We start from the raw sequence: 12,841 nt of genomic DNA, 5'->3' as shown, positions 1-12,841 counted from the left end.
TGCCTTTATTCATTGAGAGAGATAACTCAACACTAATTTTACAAGTTTGGTGGGTGTCAGGGTTTGCATTGCCGGGTGCTACTGATGACACACAGAGGAGAATTTCAAGGTTCCACTCACAGTTGCTCTTTAGCTTTAGTTTCCAGCCAGCATTACTTGCATTACTTGGATTGATTTCCTCTCTCTTGCTACAGTACCAAACTTTGGAAGAAACTCCATTTACAGACAGAATGCGTTTGTGCTCGAAGTATAAGAGAACAAAAGAAGACCAACCTAATAAAAATGACTCAGTACTTTTATCACATCTCGAGCTTCTCTCGGGCTGCATTTTACAGCAGTGGGGTGGACTGCTCGTCCCTCAGAAGCCAACACGCTCTAAGGAAACCCGCCCTACAGCCACAACACGCTGCAAGTGGGCTAAATTGTTCAACAGTCAAACTTCTGCCCCTCAGTAGGAGAAAGTTCCACCCTCGAGAGTACAGCAACAGACAGAAAAGGTATTCAAAGAAGTTGCTGCCTTGAAAGATTCTTTGAAGAATCAATACATGTCCATGGAAAAATACGAGGGTGTGGGCATCACTAGCTGACTAGGCCTGCACTTATTGCCCATTCCTAATTGCCCTCGAGAAGGTGATGGTGAGCTGCCTTCTTGAACTGCTGCAGTCCATGTGGTGTAGGTACACCCACAGTGCTGTTAGGGAGGGAGTTCCAGGATTTTGACCCAGCGACAGTGAAGGAACGGTGATATAATTCCAAGCCAGGATGGTGTGTGACTTGGAGGGGAACTTGTAGGGGGTGGTGTTCCTAAATGTCCATTACCCTTGTCCTTTCAGATGGTAGAGTTTGTGTGTTTGGAAGGTGCTGTCAAAGGAGCCTTGTTGAGTTGCTGCAGTGCATCTTGTAGATGGTACATACTGCTGCTACTGTGCATCGGTGGTGGAGAGAGTGAATGTTGAAGGTGGTAGATGTGGTGCCAATCAAGCTGATTGCTTTCTCTTGGATAGTGTCAAGCTTCTTGAGTGTTGTTGGAGCTGCACTCATCCAAGGCAAGTGGAGAGTATTCCATCACACTCCTGACTTGTGCCTTGTAAATGGTGGACAGGCTTTGAGGAGTCAGGAGGTGAGTTACTTGCCACAGGATTCCCAGCCTCTGACCTGCTCTTGTAGCCACAGTACTTATATGGCTAGTCCAGTTCAGTTTCTGGTCAACAATAGCTCCCATAATGTTGATAATGGGAGATTTAGTGATGACAATGCCATTGAATGTCAAGGGAAGATGTTAGATTCTCTCTTGTTGGAGATGGTCATTACCTGGCACTTCTATGTCTCAAAGGTTACTTGCCACTTGTCAGCCCAAGCCTGAATATTATCCAGGTCTTGCTGCTTTTGGACATGGACTGCTTCAGTATCTGAGGAGTCAAGAATGGGGCTGAACATTGTGCAATCATCAGCGAACATCCCCACTTCTGACCTATGATGGAAGGAAGGTCATTGATGAAGCAGCTGAAGATGGTTGGGCTGAGGAACTACCCTGTTGAACTCCTCCAACAATGTCCTGGGACTGAGATGACTGACCTCAACAACCACAACCAGCTCCTTTGTGCTAGCTATGACTCCAACCAGAGGACCTTTCTCCCCTTGGACCTATTGACTCGAGTTTTGCTCGGGCTCCTTGATGCCACACTCAGTCATTTAAAAAAAAACATTCATGGGATGTGGGCATCGCTGGCTAGGTCAGCATTTATTACCCATCCCTGTTCAGACAGCATTTAAGAGTCAACCATATTGCTGTGGGTCTGGAGTCACATGTAGGCCAGACCAGGTAAGGGCAGCAGATTTCTTTCCCTAAAGGATATTAGTGAACCAGTTGAGTTCTTACAACAATGGTTTCATGGTTTTTAATTCCAGATTTTTATTAACTTCACCATGGTGGGACCTGAACTCGGGTCCCCAGAGCGTTACCCTGGGCCAATACCACTACACCATTGCCTCCCCCCGGTGCCTTGATATCAAAAGCAGTCACTCTCATCTCACTCGAGTTCAGCTCAATTGTCCATGATTAGACCAAGGTTGTAATGAGGTCAGGATCCGAATAGACCTGGCAGAGCCCAAACTGAGCGTCAGTGAGCAGGTTATTGCTGAGTAAGTGCCACTTGATAGCCCTGCCGGTGACCCCTTCCATCGCTTTGCTAATTGAGAGTAGACTGATGGAGCTGCTGTGGGCCGATTGGATTTGTCCTGCTTTTTGTGGACAATTTATGGACTCCATGTCAAATTTCAGACACAGGTCAGTTAAATGCTGTGGTCAGGGAGCTGGTGCCTGTAGACATTCTACAGAGAGCTGCCAGTTCCACTGGGCTAACTTTATGTTTCTATTTCACAGTAACATTTGTCGAGCCTAAATGCTAGATTTGGATGTTGTAATATTTTACTAATGAGCTTTGCTCCCTGTTTCAAACAACACTTACCTGACAGGCCCGAGACAGTCACAGTACTTGAAGACACCGCTCTCTGGCATTGCTACAAAATATCATTCACATGGGTTTATAGTGGTCTTTTATTATTTGTATTTAGTACCCTAGAGACATCAAAGGTGACATTGAGTGATTCATTTTTGATGGTTTAAGTTTTATTCTTGTCTGTCCAATCACCTGATCTAGATGTGCTCACGAAGCAATACTCCCATTTCAGAGCAAAAGTCAATGAAAAATTGAATTCATAACAAGGCAAACTCCTGTCTCTTTACAACCAATATAACTGTTTTACACTCACATATTTTATTGCTTCTATCACTGGTGACAACATACACTCTATTGGGGTAATTCCCTAACACTCAATATATTTCCTGGTCAAAGCACTTAAATACAGCCTATGGAACGACACTGTGATTCCCAATATCTCCCTTGGAACACAAGGGCATGAATTTTGCAGTTGGTGTGCGGGGGTGGGCCCGATGCACCAGCGTGAAATATGACACACGATGACGTCGGGCGTGCGTCCCGATGACATTGCGCTGTCTTGCGATGTTTCGTTCAGCGGGCGCACGCAGGAGTTGGCTGCACACCTGCTTGTGAAGGATAGGCCTATTAAGGCCATTAAAGAATTAATTAATGGATTGTTTATGCTGTCCGTCCAACCTTAAGGTTGGCGGACAGGCGAAGAGGCTTTTTTAGGAAACCTCATCCACGAGTGGGTTGAGGTTTCCTAAAGCTTTTAACACTTAAAAAAATTTTCTGAAATATAAATACATGTCCCATCTCATAGTCACATGAGGGGTCATGTTTAATTAAATTTTCAAACCATTTATTTATTTCAAAAGCGCTTCAATCTCCGAGGTAGACCCGTGCCTCGAGGAGATTGAAGCGCTCATTCGCGCGCATGTGTGAAAGAGTGCTGGCCCCGACTCTCCCTCCTGCTCCCGCCCGCACAGGTAGCACTGGGTGCTACGTCTTGCGTCTTACGCTGGGCGGGACTTAGTTGGCCTGCCCGTGTAAAATGGCAGCGTGAATCCGATCGCTGGCGTCAGTCGGCGCCACGACTGCCCCCGCCCACTCCCACCAAGCCCGCCCAACGACTGAACGATTCAGGCCAAGGTAAATTTATGACCTCACAGTGAAATGAAAAAGTGTTTGATAAGGGAATGGCAAGTGCAATATATTAGTGGGATTATTTATATTCCTTCCTCTCACAAAGAAGTTCCACATCAAACATCAACCAACGTCACTTAGTTTAGCAACCAATTCAAATGTAGTGCTGGGAAACCAGAACTTTAAGTGAATTGGTATACTATACCCCTCAGAAAACAAGAAATCCACACATAGAATTAAAGCACATGACAAATGCATACATCTTCAACAAGCACATCATTACTCATGTTTCTCAATACATAGTGAAGAGATTTATGAAAATGTTATTTCACCAAACAGTTGCCATTAAACTCAGTCAGAGTTTGAGACAACTTGAGGGGTTTATGTTAAATGTTCTTTGAGATATTCTACACAGTACGAAGATCAAGAATAAGTCAGGCTTGATTAATTTACACATTCTATGATTGTGCTTTTAAAATAGAAGCTTGCATTTCAAAAGGTTATGGGGAACCAGCAGGAAAATGGAGTTAAAGCCACAATCAGACCAGCCATGATTTCATTAAATGGTGGAGCAGGCTTGAGGGGCCAAATGGCCTATTGCTGCTCCTATTTCTTATGTCCTCATGTTCCTGTTGTCATGATTTTGTTGTTTTTTGTGTCAACTCCTTCCATTAAAAATCCCGCTTGGTGTCTGTGCTGGGGGAGTCCACACGGAGCATCAGTGATGCAATGAGCCTCATGTCTGAGCGCCATGCTTCCTCCATGGAGAGAGTGGCGACTCTCGTGGAGAGGCTCCTCCAGGAGACCAATCAGGTCCCCCTGGGGTTACGCTCGGACCTGCAAACCCTCACAGCGCCAGTGGCCACAGCTGGTCAGTGCCAATGTGGGAGATGGTCTGGGCTTCAAGCTTCCCAGCTCATTGCTCATCCATCGACAGTGAGCAGGGAGGTCCGGGATGACCTCACGTCGACGGAGCAGGTGCCTGTCGTATCTGCGGACTCCTCTCAGGGCGCTCCGGATGAGGGCACCAGCTGCTCCGCCCCTCTCCCAGTGACCGCTTCATCGGGTGAGGCTGCGGTGACTAGGAAGATGCCAGCTGTGGAACTGGCAGCTCCCTCCCATGTGGGCTCAGCACAGGCTCCACGGGCCAGAGGACAACTGCCAAGGTCATCGAGGCCAACAGGACAGCAGAGTCAGCAGGCTGGCTCAGATACCACTCCCAGCGATGGGGCGGCACCAAGACGTAGCACCCGGAAACGTAAACATAAGGCACATTAGGCACTCCCCGGGTATGTCACTGATGCTTTTGTGTTGGCCCAAGATGAGGTACTTATAATTTTTTTCTGCTTGATTAACATTTTATTTTGGATTTGTGAGAACTTCTGATGGTTGAAATAAAAACCAGATGTGTTACCAAGGCTGAGGGCAGCTCTTTTGTTCTGCATTTGTATGTTTAAGATAAATGTCATGAGTGTTTGTTTCAATGTTCAAGTTTATGTCCAAAGCCCTTAGTTGCAGCTGATGACCTGGCAGATTTAGCACTGAGCTGCCGAGTATGGAAGCGCCAGGCAATGCTGGTCCCCCTGATCCATTTGTGTGGAGCGAGCTGAAGGTTCATTGGATTAAAGTTTCCCGGGTGTCCCTGCCTCCTTGGTGTAGTGCCGGGTCAGCGTTTAGCCCCTCAGCATTCCCCTGTGCTTCCTCATCCTCAGAATCACTGCTGGACTCATCGTGTGCAGCCACAGCCACTGCATCTACGTCTTCATCGTCCACAGCATCCCTCCTTTCCAGCACAAGATTGTGCAGAGTGCAGCATGCTACCACTATCACAGAGGCATGATCTGGGGGCTCTGGAGTGTTCCCCCTGAGCCGGCCAGTCATTGGAAGCACAGCTTGAGAAGGCCGATGGTTCTCTCCACCACAGCCCTTGTGGTGCCCTGGCTCCTATTGTACCGATGCTCAGCTTCTGTTCTTGGATGGTGGAGAGGCGTCATGAGCCACCTTCTGAGGGGATAGCCCTTGTCACCCAGCAGCCAACCATCCAGCCGGGCTGGAGCACTGAAGAGCCTCGGCACCTGGGAGTGTCTGAGGATGTAGGCATTGTGGGAGCTGCCTGGGTACCTTGCATAGACTTGTAGAATCTGCATCCTGTGGTCACACACTATCCGCACGTTCATGGAGTGGAAGCCCTTCCTGTTGACAAAGGCACTGGGCTCACCTGCTGGCGCCTTGATGGCCGCATGTGTACAGTCTATAGCACCCTGGACACGGGGAAGCCAACAATGGCCGCGAAGCCTCTGGCTTGCTGTGTCTGGCTTGCCTGGTCCCAGCGGAAGTGGATGAAGGTCAATGCCCACCTGAACAGAGTGTCTGTAACCTGCTTGACACAAGTGTGGACAGTTGATTGGGAGACACCACAAAGATCACCCACCGAGCCCTGGAAGGAGCCAGAGGGATAGAGGTTGAGGGCAGCTGTGACCTTCAGAGCCGCTGGCATGGGGTGTCCACCCACACAGTTAGGGGAGATCTCAGGGCCAATCATCTGACAGATGGAGGTGACTGTCTCCCTTGAGAGACGGAGCCTCCTTCGGCACTGCACCTCAGACATATTGAGGTAGCTGCTTCCCCACCTGTAAACCCTGGCAGCAGGATAGTGGCGTCTTCTGTGGCCCCTTCCACCTTGGACTATCTCTTGGCCCTGCACCCCTTGTGCCTGTGCCTGTCCTCCCAAAGGTGGCTCCCCTCGAGGCTGATTGTCCACTCCTGGCCTCCTCCCCCTTCTCACCCTCCCTTCCTCCTCAGAGGAGCTGCCTCCAGTGGACATGTCAGGACCCATACCCAGGCTAAGGGGAGGCCTCCGGAGAGCTGCAGGCCTGATAAAGATTCCTGACTGCAGAGTGCTGAGCTGAAGGTTCAAAGTACACAGAAAGCTGCTGGAATTTGTTCTGAACTGCTACAGATCACACAGGCAAGTTTAAAAATCTTTCTCCAATAAATACTTCTCAGGCCAGATTCACGACCCCACTGAGCCCTCTTATCCCACCCGTGGATGAGGTTCATCAAAAAGTCTCTTACCCACCTGCCCATTGCGCCCGTGCGCCAACCCGGAGATCGCACAGGTGCCTGAAAATCGCCATCGATTGATGAATTAAGGGCTTTAACCAGCCCGTTAATTAATGACGGGCGCGCATCACACTTCATTGCGCGCCTGCCCAGCAGAATATTGCAGTGCTGCATGGTGATGTCAGGACGCTCGCCCGATGTCACCGCGCGTCAATTTACACGCTGACATGCGGGGCCCGTCAAGGACCATCAAGAGACTTGTGAAATTGAAGAACTAAAGGAAGTTAGTATTACTAAAGAGGCAGTACTTGAAAAGTTAACTGGGTTGAAGGTTGATAAATCCCCTGGACCAGATAAGCTTCATGCCAGAGTGTTGAAGGAGGTGGCTAGAGAGATAATGGATGCATTGGTGGTTATCTTTCAAAATTCTTTAGATTCTGGAAAGGTTCCTGCGGACTGGAAAGTAGCAAATGTAACCCCACTACTTATGAAGGGAGGAAGAGGGAGAATGGAGAATTACAGACCTGCTAGTTTGATGCCAGCAGTAGGGAAAATGTTAGAATCAATTATAAATACTTAGAAAAGAATGGTAAAATTGGGAAGAGTCAACGTGGATTTATGAAAGGGAAATCATGTTTGACAAACTTGATGGAATTTTTTGAGGATATGACTTGTAGCATTGATAAAGGAGAACCAGTGGATGTGGTGTATGCAGATTTTCAAAAGGCGGTTTATAAGGTCCCACACAGGTTAGTACATAAAAGTAGAGCATATAGGATTGGGGAAATATATATTAGTATGGATTGGGAATTAGTTAACAGACAGAAAGCAGAGAGTAGGAATAAATGGATCATTCTCAGGATGGCAGGCTGTTACTATTGGGGTACCACAAGGGTCAGTGCTAGGGCCACAGCTGTTCACTGTTGCATGATGCTATATGTGCCAGCATGCCATTATCATGTAAAGGTGTTCAACAGAGCAAGGGTTAATGTGGGACTGGAGAATACCACCGCCCATGGTATGATGCATAGAGTCACATGGTAATAGACTGAGACAACAGTCTAGAGAGTACACTTTGGATCCAGTCTGCATGGAGGTCACAGCTCCATACATGACCATATCTTGGATCTGTAAATAGTTAAAGGTTAACAATAAAGGGTTCGCATTTAAAATACAGGTTTCAAGATCTCATCATTGAGACATTTAAAGAACCCATAGTACAACATTCACAATCTATATAAATGATTTGGATGTGGGGGCCACATATAATATTTCCAAATGTGCTAATGACACCAAACTGGATGGGAACGTAAGTTGTGAGGAGGATGCAAGGAGGCTTCAAGATGATTTGAACGGGCTAAGTGAATGGGATAGAACATGGCAGATGGAACATAAAGTGAATCAGTGTGAAGTTATTCACTTTGGTAGAAAAAAACAGAAAGGCAGAATATTTCTTAAATGGTGAGAGATTGGGAAGTGCAGGTGTCCAAAGGGACCTGGGCGTCCTTGTTCATGAGTCACTAAAAGTTAGAATGCAGGCACCGCAAGCAATCAGGAAGGCAAGTGGCATGTTGGCCTTCATCACAAGGGGATTTGAGTTCAGGAGTAAAGATGTCTTGCTGCAATTGTATAGACCTGTATTGTGTAGAGTTTTGGTCCTCTTATCTAAAGAGGGATAAACTTGCCATAGAGGGAGTGGCACAGATGTTTACTGGGTCCATCCCTGGGATGGCGGGATTGTCTTATGAGGGGAGATTGGGGAGACTGGGTCTCTATTCCCTAGAGTTTCAAAGAATGAAATGTGACCTCAGGGTGGATGTAGATAAGATGTTTCCCCAGGCTGGTAAGTCGAAAACCAGGGAACATAATCTCAGAATAAGGGGTAAACCATTTAAGACTGAGATGAGGAGGAATTTACTCACTCAGAGGGTGGTGAATCTTGGAATTCTCTGCCCCAGGAATCTGTGGAAGCTCAATCATCGAGCATGTTCAAGACAGAGATTGATAAATTTCTGGGGACTAATGACATCATGGGATATGGAGATAGCACTGGAAAGTGGCAACCAGGTACATTATTAATTATGATCTAATTAAATGGTGGAGCAGGCTTGATGGGCCAAATGGCCTACTCCTGTTCCTATGTTCCTATGACCTCTGCCTTCATTTTGTTTTGCATTTACTTGCTGTTTTATTTTTCTCTCTTGTTTCCATTAATTTGTATTCGGGCAACAGTCATTCAGCATCCTGCTATCCACTCCTCCTCCAGACATCTTTTCTTTACTTGTTCCATTACCACTCCCTTTGGCCTTACGCCATGAAACCTTTTGTCATTTAATATCTCTTACCCCCCCCACCCTATCACAGCTCTTCTCTTCTGTTTTTCTTCCCACCCTCCTCCCTTTCTCTTCCTAAAAACCTGTTACGTTTACACCTTTTCCAGTTTCAATGACAGCTTCCATACCCGAAATGTTAACTCTGTTTCTCCCTGCACAGGTGCTGCCAGACCTGCTGAGTATTTTCTGTTTTTATTTCAGATTTCTAGTACCTGCAGTGTTTTGCTTTTGTATTAGAGAAACTCCCACTTTTGTTTCAACCTTTGTGGAAGTCAATAGGAATGGAAAATAATATTTGAAACCTATCTTCCAATTGTACGGGCCTCTCCTTGGGCTTTTCATTGTGGGTGTTGGTTCAAGCTAGTTGGTTAGATGAAATAAAAACAGAAGATACTGGCTGATCACCCATGGATGATGCACACAAGAATGGAGACCAGCTGTTAGTTTGTACAGGGAATAGTTAAACCAGATGCTCACTTCTAAACCCTACAATGAATCCTAACTACAGTTGGAAGTTGCAATTACAGCACGTCCTGTTTACATAGAGAGAAAAATAAGTGCAAAGAGGATTAATTTCTCCCACTGAAGTATCTCACACAAAAGGGATTACATGTTTTAAGTGTGCTCACGTCTCTCTGCAAAACGCTTTGTGGATTCGTCTTATTTGGTCCACTAAGGTGAAACATTCCAGTGAACTGGAAACTTATGTTTTAATCAAATAGAAATTTACCTGGAATTTGCTGCATTTAATATTGACTGTCATGTACTTAATTGACCTGCTTGGGTACATGTGGTAAATCTCCAAAATCATTGCCATGAAAGATATTGGAAAGCAACATATACATTCTGATGATTAGCCGAATAACCCAAATCAGCTCAGATAGTCTAAATTGCTAGCTGTGAATAGATAGATTTCTCACGGCTATTAAATGTTTTAGGAAGGCAATGCTTCTAATAAGTTCCCCTGTCCCCAGTGATTGGCAATTTAATTTGAAAACTAAAGCAATCAATTGTCTTTTTAGCAATTTCTAAGTAAAATCCACTAAACTATGTCACTAGATTGAGCCAAACCCACAGCAGGATGTAATCCCTGAGAACACAGTTGCACATCAACTTTCGGAGAGCACAGGGAAAATGGATCTTTTTGAGGTCAAGGTTCACACGTAATTAAACAACAGCAAGATGAGAAAAGCTCAGCCACCTCAACACTACAGCCAAGGAACCTGAACTGTTTCATCAGTCTGTGCAAAATGATTGTAGGAAGGAGCCGAGAAAAATGACAAAACAAAAACAGAATTACCTGGAAAAACTCAGCAGGTCTGGCAGCATCGGCGGAGAAGAAATCAGTTAACGTTTCGAGCCTTCATGGCCCTTCGGCAGAACTGAAGCATAGTTAGAAGAAGGGAGAAATATAAATTGGTTTAAGGTGGGGGGGGGGTGGGCTCCCCCCCCCCCCCCCACCCCCCAAATTATATTTATATTTCTCCCTTCTTCTAACTATGCTTCCGTTCTGCCGAAGGGCCATGAGGACTCGAAACGTTAACTGATTTCTTCTCCGCCGATGCTGCCAGACCTGCTGAGTTTTTCCAGGTAATTCTGTTTTTGTTTTGGATTTCCAGCATCCGCAGTAGCTTTTAGCTTTTTGTTTTTAAGAAAAATGACAAACTCATTATGTGGAATCCAATTAATTATTGAGCAAACATCAATATAGTTCATGTTCTTGTATATACCATGTTAAACAGATAGTTTAACTTCCAGTTTACTGTGATAGTTGTGAATTATTTTAAACATCAAATCAATGTCGGGAGGAAGAATCATTAGGAATCCTGGATTAAAGTCTTGTCACCTAACTAAACTCCAAAGGCAGATTTGGAAACAGTGATGTTATTCCAAAATATCCAACTTCATATATCACAAAGACAATGTTCTTAAAGTTCATATCAATTTCTGCGAGTTCTGTCATGTCGTCTAATTCACTCTCTAATAGGAACGCAAATCCAAACAAATCAAACGTAACTCCATATCTTAAAAAGTCATGACAAGAATAAACTTCATATCATAATTTATAATCTATAATCTGCAAGTGAAACTTTTCACGAGAAAAAATCTGAATACCCTCAACTGGTGTATGGTACTGTCTTCTCATTCTGTTCCATGTTATCCAGTACTCTCGAAATATTTACCATCAAGCCACCATATGATATTACTATATTACTAGCTATACATACTATGTTCATATCTGCTTATTGAATGGTGAATGTAGCAATTCTTATGATGATGAATGCGAACCTAGTTTTCCCAGCTGCAACACTGGATCACTGGGCTGGACTTACCGCTTTCCTGCCGATGGGTTTGAAGCCAGGGTGGCATGTTAAATCTAGCAGTCAGCCTGCCCATCACCTACCCACCTGTCCCTGCCTCCACCATAATTATACTAGCAGCAGGGGTGGCCCACGCCAAGCAGCCAGCTTGGCAGGTTTCCATGTGCGGTCTTGTGGTGAGCAGGAGGATTTCCCTCCTCGACAGCCCCCCTGGGCCCAATGGAGGGCCCAGCCAAGGTATAACCAACCCCACGCCAGGCTGTATCTCTCCTGTGGCCTCTCAAACCCCATCCCCTGACTGATGTCATAACACTCACAAAGTTCCAATCCATCGCAGCTCACCTCCTCGGTACCTCAGTACAGTACCGGCGGTGTCCACCACTCCCGCTGGTGCTACTGGAACATCAAGAACTGCCAGCCTCTGATTGGCTAGCAGCTCTCTGAGGTGGGCTTCCTGTCCCTAAGTGGGGGGCAGAATTCCCACTTTCAGCCTATGAAGAGCCAATTGGCTGGGGGAGAATGTGGCTTAGTGGTAATGTCGCTGGCCTGGTAATCCAGAGGCCCAGGCTAATATTCTGGGGACAGGGCACAGATCCCAGCCTGGCAACTGGTTGAATTTAAATTCAGTTAATAAATCTTGAATATAAAGCTAGTCTTAGTAATAGTGACTATGACAACTATCATAGATTGTCGTAAAAACCCATCTAGTTCACTAATGTCCTCGAGGGAAGGAAATCTGCTGTCCTCATCAAGTCTGGTCTACATGTTACACCAAACCCACAGCAATGTGGTTGACTCCTCACTGCCCTCTGAAATGGCCTAGCAAGCCACTCAGTTCTAGGGAAATTAGGGATGGGCAACACATGCTGGTACTGTCAACAATGCCTACATCCCATGAAAGTATAAAGAAACAAAGAATGATTGCAGGGCAGCTGTTCTTCCCCTGGGCAGGCTCCCCTGACTTTTCAGCTGGGGGGAGGGGGCCATGGTACCTCGTATAATTCAGGCCAATGTTCATATACAATTAACCAATGTTGCAAAGTCATGCACTCAACATGTCCAATAAACAAGACAAAAATAACCATTGGCCTTAGCTGTGATCATCAAGGTGAATTATCAGTTGCTTCCTCTCTGAGTTAGAGTATTCCTGGCAAAATAAGTTAAAGCTTACATACAAGATTTATGTCTGTAACTTCTGAATGTAAAACCAAAAAATGAGGTGATCATTTAATTTACAGCAACCACATGAAAGTTGTTTTTGGAGCGAGATATAAAATGAGGTAACCACATTGCACTGGTGAGCTCATTGGAGCGAGAAACTATTGTAGAATCTCACAATGCAGGAGGAAATTCAGTCCGTCATGCACGTGCTCACTTTTTGAAGGAGCTATCAAATTCATCCTCTCCTTCCCCTGCCCTTTCCCCATAGCCCTGTAATTATTCCTTTTCAATTATTCATCCAATTCCCTTTTGAAAGTTCCACCATCCTATCAGGCAGCACATTCCAGAGTGCAACAACGCGCTGCATAAAAAACAT

The 12,841-nt window shown here is 45.6% G+C and overlaps 1 protein-coding gene across 4 annotated transcripts in view; it reads right to left on the bottom strand.

Annotated features, from left to right (window-relative positions):
- LOC144679217 (cadherin-18) overlaps positions 1 to 12,841 on the bottom strand; it is a 714,816-nt gene that overhangs the window by 221,150 nt on the left and 480,825 nt on the right. The gene's annotated exons all lie outside the window — the stretch shown is intronic.

Source organism: Cetorhinus maximus, chromosome 3 (assembly GCF_964194155.1).
Source record: "Cetorhinus maximus chromosome 3, sCetMax3.hap1.1, whole genome shotgun sequence".
In the NCBI taxonomy this organism is placed as follows: Eukaryota; Metazoa; Chordata; class Chondrichthyes; order Lamniformes; family Cetorhinidae; genus Cetorhinus; species Cetorhinus maximus.
Note: the sequence above shows the minus strand (reverse complement) of the source record. Positions and strands in the feature narration are given on the sequence as shown.